Source organism: Humulus lupulus, chromosome 3, assembly GCF_963169125.1.
Source record: "Humulus lupulus chromosome 3, drHumLupu1.1, whole genome shotgun sequence".
Classification (NCBI taxonomy): Eukaryota; Viridiplantae; Streptophyta; class Magnoliopsida; order Rosales; family Cannabaceae; genus Humulus; species Humulus lupulus.
This window is the reverse complement of record NC_084795.1, coordinates 19576918-19585267: the sequence shown is the minus strand read 5'-3', so window position 1 is coordinate 19585267 and position 8350 is coordinate 19576918. Positions and strand designations below refer to the sequence as shown.

At 31.9% G+C, this 8350-nt stretch overlaps 1 long non-coding RNA gene across 2 annotated transcripts; it reads left to right on the top strand.

Annotated features, from left to right (window-relative positions):
- The first annotated feature begins 2160 nt into the window (after window positions 1-2160).
- On the top strand, window positions 2161-5366 carry LOC133820974 (uncharacterized). 2 transcript variants are annotated; one of them, XR_009887242.1, is made up of 4 exons: window positions 2161-2412; window positions 2577-2636; window positions 4277-4563; window positions 4633-5366. It is a non-coding gene; the product is annotated as an uncharacterized LOC133820974 (long non-coding RNA). The 2 variants fall into 2 exon arrangements; XR_009887241.1 differs by lacking the exon at window positions 2161-2412 and having other exon boundaries at window positions 2420-2636.
- The last annotated feature ends 2984 nt before the right edge of the window (window positions 5367-8350 follow it).

The following is an 8350-nucleotide window of genomic DNA, read 5'->3' as shown; positions in this document are numbered from 1 at the left end:
AAATAAAAAATAATCTAATTAATTAAACTCTAAAATGTTCAAGATTTGTATATAAAAATGACATTAATATTATCAGTAATAATATAGTAATATAAAATATTATTGTAATGAATTATGTAAAAATTCTAAAAAAAATTTGAATGGTTTATAACTTCTCTAAACCGAGCTATATGGGTTGGCTCACTAAAATATCTTCAACCTAGCCAATCCAACCCACGTGCATTCCTAGTGTAATTTAGTATCATGTCTCACATATTATATTTTAAAATATGTAGAACTCGATACTAAATTATAACAATAACAATTTACTATGAGAGGTGGGATTGAATTAATTAACATAAAATAAACATCGTTTTTGGCTTGGATACCTGTTAGGTGATGTGTCAATATTTAATTGGTGTGGAATATGAATGGACAATTGGACATCATAGAAACGGGAAGAGAAGATTTTTTTCCGTTCACCTTCTCAAAGATCATTACCCTCTTTTGAATTACCAAGAAAACTAGCTGGACTGTTAGCTCTTTCATAATTATTTTCTATTTTCCAAATCTTGTTAGTTGTAGAAATATTAATTAGCTTTTAATGGGGCCACTGGCCACGTACCTACTATATAGTTGTATTGTTTGGTTAAAATGATTGAAAGAGAAAAAAGTGATAGTTTGAATGTTAAGAGTTGTTCGGAAAGTACTAGTTTTTTCTTCTCCTCTTCATTGGTACTTCATTTCTGAGTTCTCTTCAGTCTTTTGAGGGCACTCCCAACAGAGAAGGTAAAATGTCTAATTTTTTATAATATAGAGAAAAAAATATTAAATAGTCTTTCAATGGGTGATGTGAAGTTATATTTTTTTACCTAAATGAATAGTATTTCTGTATATGTAATGAAATACTATTCATCAAGCTATAAATATTTTATTATGTTTTTTTATAAACTTTTGTATATATATATGAGTGTGATACTATTATATTTAATTATTTTATTTCTTAAATTGAATAAAGTATTTTTTAAAAATATAATATTTAAATGATGTAGAGAAAAAATAGAGAAGTTGATGTATGGTATAATGTAAAAGTTTCAGCTATATTATAAAAAAAAAATATTTTGGTGGTGTATTTTGTAATACACTTTCTCTATAATATTTAGCTAAAACTCACAAAAGCATCTTTCATCAGCTTCTTTATACATATATTTATAATAGGTATGCACAAACTCCAATTAATCCATATCTACATTTACACATCTTTTATATAATATTTTAATATTATTATTTTTCTTTATAAGTTTTCTCTCTCCCATTTAGTATATAGATTTTTTTATTATTTTTTTCAATTATTTTATTTTACTGTAATTAATAAAATATGTTTAAAGATATAATATTTAAATGATGTAGATAAATATATATAGAGAAGCTAATGTATAGTATAATGTAAAATTTAGAGGTAAAATTGAAAAATGTGTGTTTGAACATTCATATGAGATTTTTTTTTCCTCTCAATCTCTCTCCCTATGAACATTTTCTCTTGCATTGTAAAGGTTATTGGTGATCTATAAAGAAATGCCATTATCACTGAATCGACTTGGATCTTTTTTTTTTTATTAAGGTACGAGTCTATTTCTAATTTTGTTTAGCTGGGGTTTGTGTTTTTCAATTTTTTTTATTTATTTTTTTGTTTGATCATTATTTGTGTGATATTTGGGTTATTCATTATTTGTTTCATGGTTATATTTTTCTCATTTTATTATGGTTTTATGACTTGTTTTCATGATGGTTCTCTGTTTATTAAAATAGTTATGAATCTTATTGTTGAAATTGAAAGAGAGAGACCTAACCTATTAAAATTGTTTGCATTGTATTTCATGAAATGTCATAGAGGGTTTCCCTTATTTTCTTTCCACATTAAAACCGTGAATAAAGTTTAGGCCTCTATATTTGTGGTTATATAGATGGGTTTAACTTGTTTAATGGTGTAGATCAATGTAAGGCGAGAAATTATATTTGCTTTGAGTGGTTTGCATAAAGAGAGAAGGCTAGATATATGGGATTAATATACTGAGTATTACTTTGGAAGTGTAGTTGACATTTTTTAGGTCCTAATGCCTATATATGGTTAGCCACATAGCTTTGTCTTAAATTTTGTAATTACAATTGTAAAATAATTGAGACTCTCTCATTCTTCTTCTGGTGCGCCTCCTCCTTTCTCCAGCGTATCTCGGCCCCTTCCAAGCCATCTCTTCACCTCCAAACCCTTTCCCAACCTATTTACCCCAAAACATCCCTAAATCACCCAAAAATATGCCCATAAATCCCCATATTATTTGCCCTAACTAAATTCCCCCAAGTCCCTCACAAACAGTCCAAAAATCCTCTTCTCCTTGAGCTTAGGGACTCGGGCACTGTCTCTCTCTACGAATGGTTTTTTAATTTCTTTTTTTATCTTAATAATCTTAATTTTGTATATGTTTGGTTATGTATATATATATAAATATTTTTTTTGTTTTACATTTAATTTAAATTTAGATGTGTATGTATGTGTGTGTTTATATATATTTTATAATTTTGTTGTTTGTGTTGAACAGTAGGGTCTATTGGCTATCTCTTTCTCTCGGCCTATCCCTCTCTCGGGACGTAGTAGGCAGGTGAGTTTTATTTTATTTTATTAATTTAGTTTAGTTAGATTGTAAACATGTGAAATAATAAAATTAGATTTGAAATATTGTGTATTAAAAAATGAAATTTGTGTACTTAAAGAAAAAAAAATTGTATTTGTTAATTTTCATTTTGTGGTAAAGTTAGGAGAAATTATTATGAAACTAATTAATAATAAATAAAACTATTACTAATTATTAATAATTACTAAATTAATTATTTAAAAATAAATCATTGATAATTTATTTTTTTAAATAATATTATTCATAATGTAAAAAAATATTATTCATAAATTTAAGAATTAAAAGAAAAAAAGTAAGTTTGATAATTAAAAAAATGTATTAATTATAAAAATTCTCAACAAATACTAAAATAAGTATGGAAATAATTACTATTAATTAATTTCAATAATACTTAATTAAATAATAGCTAAAATAGGAATTTATATTAATCTTAACTAGAATAACACGCTATGTAAATATTAATGTATATTAAATAACTTTTTAAAAATAATTCATTTTAAAACATCATAATTTATTGGGGATATTTTAAGACATCATAAATGATATTTAGAATTTTTTCGCACCGAATTATGACTTATATTTTATCGTGTCCCCAGATTTTATGAGACTGTTAAAAATTTCCCATAAATTATTCACAATATTGTAAAGTGAGAATTATGTTCAATTTTGTCCAATGTAGCTAACGACATAATGACATGACTCTTTGTTTGTTAATGTGTCTTAGCCACGTTAGTGCCACATGTGTAATTTAAAAATATTTAAAAATTTTTTTTATTAAAACTTAATTAATTTAATATATTTTGTTACACTACATATAATTTAAAACAAATCTTACAAAATTAACTTTTTTTTCTATCAACTATGATTTATTTTAAATTTATTAACTTTTAATAAAAAATATATTTTTAATATTTTTAATATTTTTAAAATTACACATATGGTGTTGATGTGGCCAAGACACACCAGAAAGCATAGAGTCACGTCAACAAGTCGTTGGCCACATTGGACAAAATTTGACGGAAGTCCAACTTTACAAAAATCACGGGGCAAAAATATGTCATAGTTCGATGGGCAAAAATCATAAATAGTACATAAAATATCTAGCATAAGGAAATATTTCACTTTTGTTGCTTTTTTTTTTGTGATAAAATTTGATTACCAAAGATAGGAGTGTTATATATAATCACATAGTGATAATTTTTTCTTAATTATTTTTAATCACGGAAAAGTCTTGTACCCGTTTGGAGTGGCTGAGTCATTAAGGACTCTTAAATATTCTTCAAATTATCTAGGATTTTTTTTGTCTGCATGGATAGTTTGGGTTTGTTTTGTACATATAATTTGATCTATTGCTCATTTTATTGTTTCATTAATAGAGATTTCGGTATGTGTATCGTTATTTGTTCACGTAAGTGGGTAGAGATAATGTTAGTCATCTACACACTAATGAGAACCACAATGAGGTGCTGTCGAAATTTTGTCATAAATGAAAAAAAATTAAAAAATGTAAATTAAATTATATGAAGTCGAGTGGAGTGAAAAGGTGGATTAGGGCACGCAAACACATAGTCTCTAATAATTTATATTTGTTTATTCTTGTACTGTAGATGACGCTCGATAAGAGTTGGACAACATTGAGGAATCGTAATAGTGATGCTTATTGGAACGGTCTCCAAACCTTCTTGAATATGGCAAAGAAACACATAGGCTGTGATGGGAGAATTAGACGTCTGTGCGTCAAATGCTTGAATATTAAACTACAAAATGTAGATATGGTGGAGGCTCATGTCTTTGACTTTGGTTTTCAACAAAATTATCAACAGTGGATTTACCACGGGAGGTAGAAGTTGATGTTGTTGATGAGGTAGTCAACAACGACACTCACAAAGAAAATGTAAGTCTAATTTTTTTTTGATATTTATTGAATTATAATTTTTGTGTCTCTAATGTTTCCTTAAAACAGGAAAAACTTAAGGTTGATTTTGAATTACAAAATATGCAACCATCCGATTCTGCTTCCTCCTCCACTTCCAATAATCAGGTGGAGGTGTTACAAAATGTACTGGGTCGAAGGCGCGGCCACAAGCGAGGATTGAACCGCAAATTGAAGAAGTTGGGGTCATCAGCTACCCACCGCTCTCAATACACCCATTCTCCAGCGCCTCCTCAACTATCATCAGAAAAATACCGTGAATTGGTGAATGTCGTTAATACTTTGACTGAACAAGTTAATTTCTTGTCTCAATATTTTCTACCTAGTGCTCGTCATTCACCACACGTTCAGATGTCGCCTATGTATGAAAACATTGTCGGGTCTCAACCTCCACAACATTCACCATCTCTACCTTCGACCCACCTCGACATGTTTGCAGCCTTGTCTTCTAAACCTCTAGGTCCAACTTTTCCCTACTTGTACGAGACAACATCGTCACAACCTATATTACCTCCTTACATGTACGGAACAACACCGTTACCTTATCTATGGCCGATGACACTGTCGTCGTAACTGCCATATCCCTACATGTATGGAGTAGGATCGTCGACATTACCTCCACAACATCTGTAGCCGATGCAGATGCAGCTGCAACCACCGCAACCACGGCAGAAAGACGATATGGAGGACGATACAACTAATTTAGGAGACTAGTTTTTATTACTGTTAGTTAATTGTTATAGTATGTTATCAATATGGATTTATGTTAATGAAATCATTTAAATATTTAATATAATATTTTAGTTTATAAATATAATTTAATTTTTAATTATTGATTTTTTTTATATTTTAAATAATAAACATTATTAAGGGTGACATCGTCGCCACTAATAATCAAATGTTAAGGGTGACGAGCAAGTATCTGCGGTGACATACTGCAGCAAAAAAACAACCTATGGACTCATCGAGTGACATGTATTTCTTGTAGTGGCAGGAGATAAAAAAACAAAAGATAAATGAGATATTTTCGTTGTTAGCACCAGATTTGTTGTTAGTAATATAGGATGTGGTAACTTTAGTATAGGCTTAGTAGTTTTTTTTTATGTATTAGCAATGTAGGTTATCTGTATTCTGTCTTTATTTGATTTAGGAATGACATTTATATCTTCTAGATCGTATTTGTTGTTCATAAATTTCTTGGATGAATTTGTTTTATGAATTTTACTATTTTCATTTTATTGTTGATCATATATATACTAATCTCTTCATTGTTATTATTGTGTGTATTTTCTTTATACAGTAATGAAGGAATACGATAATAATATCTCTCCACCTTGGGACCAACTGGTACCTGAAATACTAGTATTAATCTTCAGTAATTTGTCAAATGTTGACAGATTGAGAATAATTCCACTCATCGTTTGCAAATCATGGCATAGAGTCGTTACGTACTGGGTCTAATTTTTGGCAAGAACATGGCCTATTCTATTCTGATTCATCTTACAGATTCAACCCTACAAACTATTTCCAATACTTCAAATTTTGGTGAGGAGGAGTTATGGTCATCTTCGCTCGCTTTATGCCACATATAAGTTGATGACCGAAACATTTTCTATATTTACTGAACAGTTAGTAAAGTCCTATATATACTTTTGTATAGTATTGAAAAATATATATATATATATATTGTTTAATATATTTGAATTAATGTGTTATTTTGTTTGGTTATATATCATGCAAGTGCACAATCTGTTCGTGTCAAAACTCAAGAATGCAGGAAACCAAATGACACCAGCAGTAACGAGAGCCCACCTGCACTGTAGAGTATAATCACCAAATGATTGTTCCTGAGTATGTAGTACCATCACAGCTGTTATAGGGAATAATTCTGTAAGGATATTTTGTTTTTTTCCATATACACGTGTAATGAGCTCATTTGCTCTCATTGTTTTATAATTTGTCTATATAATGAAATACACCCTCACTCTCCAATTTGAGCTGAGTATTATTATCCCTAAAAATCCAAAACTTCTCTTGGCATCAGAGCAAGGTTCTCGACCGCCGTCATGTATACTAGTAGCAACGATGACTCTACTCCTCCGGCCAGCCGCTCAAACACAACACCAGCGTCACTCCCACTGGTGAAATACAAATCGCCCCTACCGTCATTCATTCGGTTCCCACCAACCCTTTTGGAAGCATCCTGAGTCAACCCTTTTGTGTTGAAGCTGGACCGAAACAATTTTACACTATGGCGAACCATGGTGTCGACCATTATTCGTGGTCACTGTTTAGACGGTTTTCTGAATGGTACTCAAACACCACCATTTGAGTTTCTTGTTGCAGGTGCACGTTCTGGGAGCTCCGAATTAACTGCAAACTAGGAAATGGTGCGAAACCCTGAGTATGAGCAATGGATTGTTAACGATCAACTACTCATGGGATGGCTCTATGGTTCCATGACAGAGATCATAGACACTAAAGTGATAGGGTGCCAAACCGCGGCTGGCCTTTGGCATTCTTTGGAGGTTCTGTATGGAGCACACTCCAAAGCAAAAATGGATGACACTCGAACCAAGTTGTAGACCACCAGGAAGGGTTCTTTGAGCATGACTAAATATCTTCGCCAGATGTGGACTTGGGTCGATGTCCTTGCAATAGCAGGTAGTCCTTACCTCAAATCTCACTTGATCAATAATGTTTTGAATGGCTTAGATGCAGAGTATCTATCCATTATGGTCCAGATTGAAGCACACAAAAATATTTCCTCGTAAGAGCTACAAGACACTCTGCTCTGTTTTGATAGTCGCCTTGAACGACTAAGTGTGCTGTCACCAACCAGCAAGAGCTCCAAGGATATCAATCCTCCCTCAGCTAATTTTGTCAACAAGACAAACTCTCACCCTCCACACAAACAAAACCAACCCGCCAGTCGTAGTCAATCTCAGGAAAACACTCGTGGAGGTTACAGTTCAAACAGAGGAGTTTCTGGTCATTCTAGAGGCCGTGGAGGAAGAGGTAACGACAAATCTCATCCCACTTTTCAAGTGTGTGGGAGATATGGGCGCGCGGCTTGTAACTTCCTAAGTAACCAAGACCATTACACTTTATATTTTGCTAATCAAGTCGTTTGAACATAAATGTGATTCTAAAGTAAACTAACAGGTTAGGGTTAAAATATTTTGATCATAAACGGTTAATTTTCATTTAAACAAATGTTTGGTGCATGAGATCCCAAAAACAGGGCATAAGTGGTAAATACAACTCCCAAAAGCTGATACAACAAAAGCCAGTCTAATGGAAAAATAGAATTTAGAGCTCTATTCAAGTAACTTTCCCTCGGCTGTGGCGGTCTAGCAGCTGACGATGTACTCTCTGCCCCTAGAGCTTTCAAACTCATGATTGGTCTAGTTTCTCTTTGCCTTTACCAACACCACGTAGCAGCCGTGAGCCAAGGCCCAGCAAGAAAACCATAAACAACAAACACATATAGCAACAATAGCATTTAATCAATCTTAATCCAACTGGTTCAATTATTCAATAGAGTACAAGCATTAAGCTAAACAATGGTAAACATATATTCTCAAGAATACATCTTAATCAGTAATACAAATGTTTAGGGTTGGCGCCCTTAGGCCGAGCCCTCTGTTTATCTAGCTGACCTCGGCTCGCTTAGGCCGAGTTGCGTTTAGTATGCTTATCATCAACCCCGGCACCCTTAGGCCGTACTTTCATATAACACATAACA